The sequence below is a fragment of the Arvicola amphibius genome, chromosome 13 (assembly GCF_903992535.2).
Source record: "Arvicola amphibius chromosome 13, mArvAmp1.2, whole genome shotgun sequence".
Classification (NCBI taxonomy): Eukaryota; Metazoa; Chordata; class Mammalia; order Rodentia; family Cricetidae; genus Arvicola; species Arvicola amphibius.
Genome location: NC_052059.1, coordinates 63,426,171 through 63,436,453, shown reverse-complemented (window position 1 = coordinate 63,436,453; position 10,283 = coordinate 63,426,171).

Sequence of the window (10,283 nt, the reverse complement as noted above, 5' to 3'; positions counted from 1 at the left end):
GTAGGACTCCGATAATGCATGCCAAGGCAGGTTGCTGCGTGCCCGAAGAGTTTTGATTTCCCATTTGTGAAGAAATGCTATAAAATCCCATCTTTTCCTACCTTTAACTTTCTAAAAGTCATGTACCGACCACAGCTGTTCACGACCTGTTCTATGCCACTCCTGTCTGTGCAGAAGCGAAGAAATCTGGTACTGCCCCACCTCTTGGAAGCCTTCTGTCTAAAGCACCAGACGGCCTTTTGCCATGATGTGACACCATCAGTAACTTATCACCATTAAAAATTATGAGAAACAGACAAGATAGTCTATCTTCTGCGTAGAGTGAGATCTAAACACTAACTCTTTATTCAAAATAACCACAGTGATAGAATTTGAAGCGGAAGTGCCAATAGGTTTAATGGAGTAAAACGTTTTAAAGGATCAGTTGTTTAGAATTGCTTTGCTTCATTCCCTTTAAGTGAGTTCCAGCCACATGAAAACTATTGTTTAGTCATTATATGTATATGACTATAGGTGGTCATTAAATGGTGGGTGATGACCTGCAGTTCGGAGGAATTTGGAAGGGGGTACCTCAGTGGTGCCTAGCATGGGGATGGACAGTTGATATTAACCCCAGGCAAACAGACAGTAGGGATTTGCACAGGGCAGACTGAGAAGTTATGTCAGGATCCTGGGACCACTCAGTCACCATGGGAGTTGAACCTCTGTCAGGTGCAGTCCAGTGGACCTATTGTCCCAGGACCAAGTTTCCGATATTTCACAGCATAAAATAAGAAGTTAAAGGTTCTAAACAGATGATATTGACTGAAGGAGGAAGAGGAAGAGAGGCTGGACTGAAAGGCGAGTTTTGAGCGGGTTTCCCTGGAAGGGGCAGAGAGGCAGGTCTTTGGAATGTTCTTAGCAGCCAGGGTTGTCTACAAGAGCGGACAATCTAGATGTATAAAAAGTTTTGCAGAAAGTGGAGGTGTGCACTTCAGGACACAGCATCACTGCCTCCAAGTTGTAAATCCTCCTCCTGCCCCCACCTGACAGCTCCGTGCTGGCTTAAGATGCAGACAACCGTCCTGTGTCCCAGAACAGCATCAGTCCTGGACCCAGATGCTGTTGCCAGGGCCTCAGTCTCTTTCTTCGTCAATGGCCCTGGAGTCTTCATCTTATGACACCTCATTATCCCTCCTTCTCTCCAGTCCCCTGTGACCTTCTACCACCATGGGCTTTGCACAGTCTTCTGCTGCAAAAGACTCTCAGAGGCAACATAGCCTTCCTTCCTTCCTTCCTTCCTTCCTTCCTTCCTTCCTTCCTTCCTTCCTTCCTTCCTTTTTCCCTCCCTCCCCACTTTCCTCCTTCCTTTCTCCCTCCTTCCTTTCTCCTTCTCACCCTTCATTCCTTTCCCCATTTCTTTCCATTCTCCTTTTATTTTTTTTTCAGTAATTAACACCTTTAATAAGAGACTGGATTTGAAATCCGCCTCACAGGCGGCAGGTGAGGCAGCACTCTCTTCACCTAAGCCTGTGCACCATAACTTGCTGGATGACTAAGGGAGAAAAATTGCAGAAGCTACCATGCTGTTTCTGGAAATACTGCATCTGTAGAATTCTTGACAGCACAGAGGAAACTAGGTAGAAAATTCAGATTTCCTTTAATGACTCGTGCTGCCCTTCCCTTGTTTATTGCTCTCAAGAATGACGCTGTTACTTCTGGAAGCTGTGCCCCAGTACGAGGCGCACTAAGGGCAGGCTGATCAGAAAGAGTAGTGAACTCTCAGTTGCTGCCGCGTCCTTAATGACACAAGTGTGTCCTTTGGATTTTTTTTTTTTGTAAAATTTTTCCCACGAGGTATGCCTGAAATGAAAATGCATAAGATGCCACGGTGTCCCAGCTTCCCCATCCCATGCTTATTTGGGGGCCCAAGTGAAAGGCCTGACTGGTTTTTTTTCTTATTAAATCCATTCTTGTTCTATTCGGTCTATTAAGATATTTTTAGATTCTGATTCTGTCACATAGCAAATAGCTTTTCCAATAAGCTCCAGGGCGTTTGCAAGTGTGATTAGCTTACATATCTGGTACATCATTATCCAGGTTATTAATGAGAATGGTGAGAGTGGCCGTGAGAACCTGGTAAACATCGGCGTCTAACCCTCTCTCCAGAGTGACATTCACAAGGGGACTCCTGCAGCAAGCCAGGTCCAAACAGAAAAACAAAAACCACTGTAGCATTCAAAACAGGAAGGATTTACTATAAGGCAGTTGTTTCCAGTTCCACAGACGATCTGAAGAGGAGCAGAGCTCCACCGGAGACTGCAAGAGCAGGGAGCTTCTGTCCTTCAGAGGCCAGAGTCACCAAGTGGACTGTGCTGGTGGATGCCGCCGGCAAAAGATAGAGCCAAGGGCCAGCAGGCGTGCACAGTAGCCTGAGTTTAATCCTCTGAACCCGTGATGGAAGGAGAAAACTGACTCCTGGAGGGAGTCCTCTCACCATAACCATGCTGTGTGATCCCGAAGGGAGTCCTCTGTCCATATCCACCCTGTGGTGATCCCGAAGGGAGTGCTCTGACCATATCCACCCTGTGGTGATCCCGAAGGGAGTCCTATGACCATATCTAGCCTGTGTTGATCGCAAAGGGAGTCCTCTCACCATATCCATGCTGTGGCATTTGCACACCTGCACTGTCACATGTGCACACATGGTAATGTGCACACACAATCGTGTGTGTGTGTGTGTGTGTGTGTAAAGGTAAAGCTGATAGAAACGGGGTGCCTCCATCAAATCCTTCCCCTCAGAGCTCAGTGAACCCTGCAGAAGAGGAGGCAGAAAGAATGAATGAGTCAAACGGGATGGAGGACACCAGGAGGACAATGTCCTCTGAATCAGCTGGGCAAGGATCATATGGACTCATGGGGGCTGAAGCAGCAGGCACAGGGCAGACACGGTTCTGCTCCAGGTCTCCGTGCACACATTACAGCTGTGAGCTTAGTATTTTTATGGGTATTCTGAGTGTGTAAACAGTGGGTCTCTGATTCTTGTGTGTTCTCTTGGCGCTCTTTTATTTTTCTGTTGTCTTGTCTTGCTCAACTTCAGTGAGATGGTTTTGATTTCATTTTATTATATTTTATTTTGTACTGTTTGGTTGTATCTTCTAGAAGCCAGTTCTTCTCTAATGAGAGACAGAGAGAGTGGATCCAGAGAAGTGGGGAGGACTGAGAGGAGTAGAGGGAGCAGAAACTGTAATCAGGATACACTCTATGAGAAAAGAATTTATTTTTAATAAAAGGGGCCTGGTAAAGCTGAGAAGTTGTAGCCATGGTGGGAGCTGCCACGAAAGGTTCTTAGCGTCCCTTCTGTTAAGTCTACCGGCTGGAAGCTGGCACATGCAGGTTGTTGGCAGTCACAGCTTGGTCGGGAAACTGCTGTGATGTAGATCAGAAGGGGAGTAGATTGGAAGTCACAGGCATCCAGCACTACCTTTGTCCTCCCTACTCCTTCAGTTACTCTCTCACTCAGCGTTTTATCTCCTCGAAGCGGCTGATAGTCACTATCTCTTTGGATAGGGTTGTTTAGCCAGTTACTGATGGATTATTTCTGAATCCTAGATCATTTTTTTTCTGTTTTATTCACAAGAAAATAAGGGGAGAACTCAATGTGTTCATATGAATAATACCAGCTCAGAGGACTACAAAAACTTATCCTTGTAGACTGATACTCTACCAACTGAAGAAATTAGATTACTAATTTAGCACTAACCAAATCTTAATGATTTTTACTTGGCCACTCAAGACTTCAAAAGCTTCAGGCTAAGGGGCAAGCCCGGAATATCTTCTGGATACTCTTCTCTTACACTTGAAATTAGAAAGGCAGCCACGAGTTAAGCTGTTGAGAAGGTAACCGGATGGTCTACAGAGTGTAAAATATGTATTATCTGATTTTTTACAGAAAAAAAGAAAGGAAAGGAAGAAAGAAAGAAAGAAAGAAAGAAAGAAAGAAAGAAAAGAAGAAACCAATATCCCGCTTAGGGATTTGCAGACTTCAACTGTAGCTTCCAAACAGCAGATACTGCCCATCTCATCCCCTGCTCCTGTCCCTCCATCCTTCTATCTCTCCCAAGTGCTCGCCGTGTGTTTGTGTACTTGCAGAACATGGGCCTTGAAATCCTACTGTCCGATATGATGGAATTAGGTCATGAATCTGGAACCCTTGTGAGTGTACTGGTGCCTTCAGAAGACCTGAGGGGTCTTCCTTCCTTCCCACTGTGTGAAAACACAGAGCAAGCCAGGAAATAGGTTTTTACCATAACCTCATTGTGAGGGCAAGGCCACCCCTCTAGCCTCCAAGAACGATGCAAAAGAAAGGTTTGTCATTTAAATTGCCAGGAATCTGTCACAGCAGCCTGAGCTGACTAGGAGAGTAGCTGACCTGTGTCATCGCTCTGTCTTCACGGGGGAAATGTAAATGTTCCCATGATGGCCCATGAGAGCTTGCACCAAAGGCGTCCCCATGTTTTCTCTAACTTCTTTACACATCTCCCCTCAGTCAGTCTGGCTCTGCCTGGCTAGAATCATTGTGCTGAGGTGTTTGTAGGTTCTCTTTCCTGGTAAACTGAAGACATAGCAGGCACACGCCACCCCAAGCACATGTCCTTGCTCTTCTGTTGGCCTGGACAGCTCTTGCCCCAGACAGCAGCCTGGAGGCTCCTTTGGTGAAGGATCAATTCTCATGGGTCCTTTTCTGACTTTTCTAATCAGAACGGTGACAGCCACCTTCTCTCTGCACAGTGACGGCACCCCCTTCCATGCTTTGCTTTATGCTAAAGCATTGCCATCCTGTGATGCAAAGATCTGCTTCCGGTCTGTTATCTCCCCAGCACCCAAGGGCAGGATTTTTGTGTTGTTTGCTTACCAGTATATTGGTAAGTGCCTAAGGCAATGCCAGGGAAATAACAGGTACAAACAGTTTTCTTTTTCTTTTTTTTTTAAGATATAGTCTTAGATATCTCAGACTGGCCTTGAACTTGCTTGGTACCTGAAGAAGATAACTTTGAATTTCTGATCATCCTCTCTCTGGTTCTCAGGTACTGGGATTATAGATGTTCACCAGACCTGGTTTATGAGGTACTGTATATCGAACCTAGGGCTTGTGCACATTAGGCAAGTACTCTACCAAATGAGTTACTACACATCTGCAGGCCTACAATACTTTTTTTTTAATTAAGGAATTTCCAAACAGTAAGGAACTCGGTTAGAGCCAGTGTTTACTTTCCTATCATTTTCATAATTGGGCCAACAAAGAGAATTTCAATACTGTTTATCAGGAAGGTTCCCTTGGAATTTGAGCACAAGTTAATCACCAAGGAGTTTGTAGTCAACATTTTAAAAACCAATATTAAGCTGGGCAGTGGTAGTGCACGCCTTTAATCCCAGAACTCAGGGGACAGAGGCAGGTAGAGCTCTATGAGACCAGGCTGGTCTACAGAGCAAATTCTAGGACAGATATGACTGCACAGAGAAACCCTCTTTCAAAAAACAAAACAAAAAAAAATCCAAATCATCAACAAAATCCCCCACATTAAGTGACTCTGCCAGAGGGCCTGGCTCAGCAGGTAAAATCTTGCTCGCTGTCAAAACTGATGGCCTGTGTTTGATCCCTAGAACCCATGTGCTTGAAGAAGAGAATTGACTTCCATGTACATACTATGGCCTGTGGGACCTCTCTCACACACATTTAAATAAAAGCAATTTTAAGGTCGTTTTGCAGGACTTCAACAGAACCAGCCTGGGTGTTCCGGGTAGCAATTCTAACCTTAATCTCTGGTTCCGAAGATTTTGTCTCCAGCCCATCTCACCAGTGACTCTCCTTTAGTGAAATGCCTAGAATGTATGATTTCAGCCCATGTGGATATGATAAGAGTATCTCAGGAGTTCTGAGGTGTGCTTTTATGATTTAATGAGCCACAGGAAGCCCTTCCAACACCTCCTTTAGAAAGACTAGAAAATGCCTTAAAGAGACAAAATGCACTGGAGAACAGTTGACACCCAGAGGACGCTGTCCTTTGGAACTTTGTATCTGAACCTGTCACAGGCCATCTGGTTCCTTGTGTTTTCTACAACCCTCTTGCTGCTTTCTGTCTGTCCACATTTCTCATTCCTAAACACCAGGCTCCTCATCGCTTTCTCTAAGTGTACTTCCCCACACCAGAAGACTGAGACAGATGATTTTTCTCCTCCTCCTCCTCCTCTTACTTCTCCTTCTCCTCTTCCTCCTCCTCTTCCTTTTCCTACTCCCCCTTCTCTTCCTCCTCTTCCTCCTTCATCTTCTTTGTTTTGAGAATTTTTTTGATTTTAATTTTGTGTATAGTCATGGAGCAATTTGTTTACATATGACTAGAGGTGCCAGTGAACTCCAGAGGGGGATGGGATCCCCTGGAGCTGGAACTACAGAGGGCTGCGAGCCATTCAACCTGGGTGCTGTACTAACACAACTGCTCTTAGCCACTGAGCAATTTCTCTAGCCATCCCCAACCATCTCTGCTAATACAGACTCTGTGGCAGTCATTATGATAATTATCTACATTTTTTTCTCTTCTAAAACTGAAGTTAAAAGCATGCAGCATTGTGATTTGCCCAGTGTTTTCTCACTGTGGATTTTATCACTTCACACACAGAGTAAACAACAAATTAGGACATTTGACTTTTAAAAAATGAATATTTATCTGTACTTATTTCTTCTCCTAGTCTAAGCTCATAAAGAGGTTTTCGAAGCCACAAAAGTCCAAACCCTTCATATGATACAGAGTCTTGCTACTGGCCTGGTGAAATAGCTGGGTTAAATCAATCTGACTGAACAAACCCCTTCAGTTCACTGCCAGCCAATACCACTGGCTTTGGGACTGCTTTCCTGATCAGGTTGGTGTTCTGATCCTTTGAAACCTCCAAACCACTCATTTGTTTTCAGTGTTGATTTCTTTTCCATGTGGAAAGTTTTTTTTATTCTAAGTCACTAGCACGTCTTTCCTGCCGCTGAGAGGGCTCTCAATACAGCTAGGCGGCCCGACAACCAGCCTCCTGCCCGACCTCCTGGGTACTGAACTGCAACGTGTCTCCACACACAGCTCTTGCACACCCTATGCACTAGTGTGTGGTTGGTTCACATTCAATGTGTCTTTCTTTCCAGACTGACTTGTGAGTAACACTTGCATCTGCCTCACTCTTGAGAAAATGTGTGATCTTCTTCTTTCACCATTGAAAGTGATCGTTCGACCTTATAGAAACATTCAGTGAGCGAGTAATCAGTCAGAGCACTGTTTAGGTCCAGAAGATACCATTCCAATCGCAAAGCGAAGCCTGACAGGGTTCCGTGTGGGGCTTTGTGCTGAGTTCCTGGAAGGATATGAAGCTCACAAAAACCAACTCTGGGATGATCTAAGCGGTTTCCAACCACTCCTTAGCTTCTAACTATGATGTTTCCCCTCTACTTTAAGCCATTTTATAGTTATTGAAAATATAATTAAAAGAAAGGTTTAATTGGATCTCCAGTGCTAACCTAAAACTGTTCCAAATGACCTCCGTTTATGATTTCACAACGGCCTTTTGTTCTGGGGCCTTCCATCTGTTTGTTAAGCACTTTTCAATGGAAGTCTCAATTAGAAAGAAAAGGGGGTGGGGACAATCATCTAATTCAAAAATTAATTTGGAGATCAGGCTGCTGACTTAGGTTCATGCCAGCAACTTAAGGCTTCTCAGCCTTGGCCACATGATCCAAGGGAACTGGGCAGCAACTGTCTAGCTGCCTTAATCCGCCTTAATTTGAGTGCAAAGAAATTCACGTGTGTTTCTAAGAACATTTTGTTTTTAGAGTACAAGAAGTCCATTTCAGAGGACACTATCTAATGCCCTTGTTTCTCTGATCTTGTTGCGCTCCAAATCAATTTTAAAGCACGCAGAAGTAGGGAGTGGGGTGAATGGAATAGGCTGGGGGTAGGAGAAAAGGAAGCTTACGTCCTGTGTTATCAGAGCTGTTAATAAAGGGGTCATCAAAGTTCGCCCTTACACCATGTAATGAGTTTTCTTTATGCTGGGATGAAGCTAGGCTCAGCTAATGAGTAAGACAGAGACACTGATGCCTACCCAAACTTTCTCAGGAAGACCTGGCTGGAGACATCCAGGAACAAACTAGGTGGCTGCTCTCGTCACTTCCTTTGTTTGTGGCAGAACATGCGGTCGTCAACAGGACCCAGCCTGGGAAAACTGATTGAGACTGTGGAGCCCAGTAGCTCTTGGCATTTCTCCTTGAGTCAAACTTTGACTTGAGCCTGAAAAGTCTTCTGAATGCTCATGTGATAAAGGTCTCGTTGCCCCTGATTGGAACAGGGGTCTGATTTTATGAATGAATTAGCCCACTGATAGATTCATACTTTGGTGGTATCAAAATTAGCAGCCTGGGCTAGAGGGAGTAGGTCACTGGGAACCCGTGTTTCTTTCTCTGGACCCATCCTGTGTCTTTCTTTCTCTACCTGCCAGGAGAAAACCTCTCTGGTCCAGGGCTGTTGTGAGCACAAAGGTCCTTGTGTTCACAAATAGCACCAGGGAAGCTAGGAATGCCAAACGTGAAGGGCCATCTTTTGAGGAAAAAGACATTTTCCACAATGAAGGTGGTTAATAGCCTAGGTACCCCTGTGCTGTCTGTAGGGGCAGGCGATACCTGGATCCCCAAGTTCTCACCACTAGGACCAGAGGTGATTAATAGCTCAGACGACCTTTTCAGTATCTGTGTGACTGAGATCACACCGGACCCCCTCCACTTATGTTAAGATAAGACATGTCATAGCCTATCTTTAGAACCTGTCTTCAGGGAAGAAGTGACATGTTCTTTTGATGGAATTTGCCTTCCTTGTACACATGGCCTTGTGTTACACCAGGAAACTTTTCCCCCAAATTGCACTGTATTTACATATGTCTAAAATTAACGGCTCAGACTCTGGAAGTTTGAACCAACACTGGCTACTAAGCCTGCTGAACCAGATCTTCTTGCCTCCGTGTTGGCAGAGATCCCCACACAGCACCCTTGCTTTGCCCTGATATTTGCTTCCCTTCAGGCCAACAGTGACAGAGCAGAGGTCATGGACTGAAACCCAGGACTGCAAGTCCAGACAAACCAGAATTGCTACTTGGAGACACTCTGTCACGGCAGCGGAAAATGACCCCCACAGCCTTTGAACTTGACCCTTTGACCCAGTGGTGCGTCAGTGCCGGTGCTGGGATTCCCCTAAAGTTACTGTTTAACCTGTTTAACCGTTGTTAATTCGGTTCATCTTAACTAAAACATAAAAGTTGTATATATTAACGAGGCATCTCATGAGAGTTTATAAATACATGCTTTTGACAATGTTTAAATCAGTTTCAAGTTATTTCCTTAAAAATTAGCATTTTTTTTTATCATGGAACTATTTTAAATCCTTTCTTCTACTTGTTTGAAATATGGAGCACATGACTGCTGTCTCTGGTCACTTCGCTGTGCTGTGTGGCATACCAGAACTTTGCACCTCTTTCAAGTGTAGCTGAGTGCCAGCAGTCAGTCCCTTCCCCTTCCCTCCCCCCTGTGCTCTGCCACCTCTGCTCACTGCCATTCTGCTCTCAACCTCCATGAGTTCCACCTTTCCAGACTCCACACACGGACAAGCAAATGAAGCGCTTGTCTTTCTGTTCCTAGCTTAGTTCACTTATTACAGTGATCCCCAATCGCATTCATGTAGGAAATGACAGGATTTCATTCTCTAAGGTGGAATAGTCTTCCATTGTGTTTGTGCATTCTTTGTCCACTCATCAGCTCAAAGGCACTAAGGTCATTTGCATTTTGTGTTACTGTGAATAGTATTGCATTGAATATGGGCATGCAAATATTCCATATATATGTATGTATATATCATTTCCTCTGTATAAATCTCTATCTATCTATCTATCTATCTATCTATCTATCTATCATCTATCTACTATCTATCTATCATCTATCTATCATCTATCTATCTATCTATCTATCATCTGTCTGTCTGTCTGTATGTCTGTCTACCTACCTACCTAACTACCTACCTATCTACCTACCTACCTACCTACCTACCTCCACAAGTAGAATTGCTAGATCAGCTCTATTTTAGTTTTTGAGGAACTTTCATCTCTACTGAATATACTAATTTACATTTTCATTGCATAGTTACTATTAAAAATGATCATTACAGTAATAATACATTCAGTTACTCATATTTTCCTACATATTATACTGTTGGGTGCACAGTTAC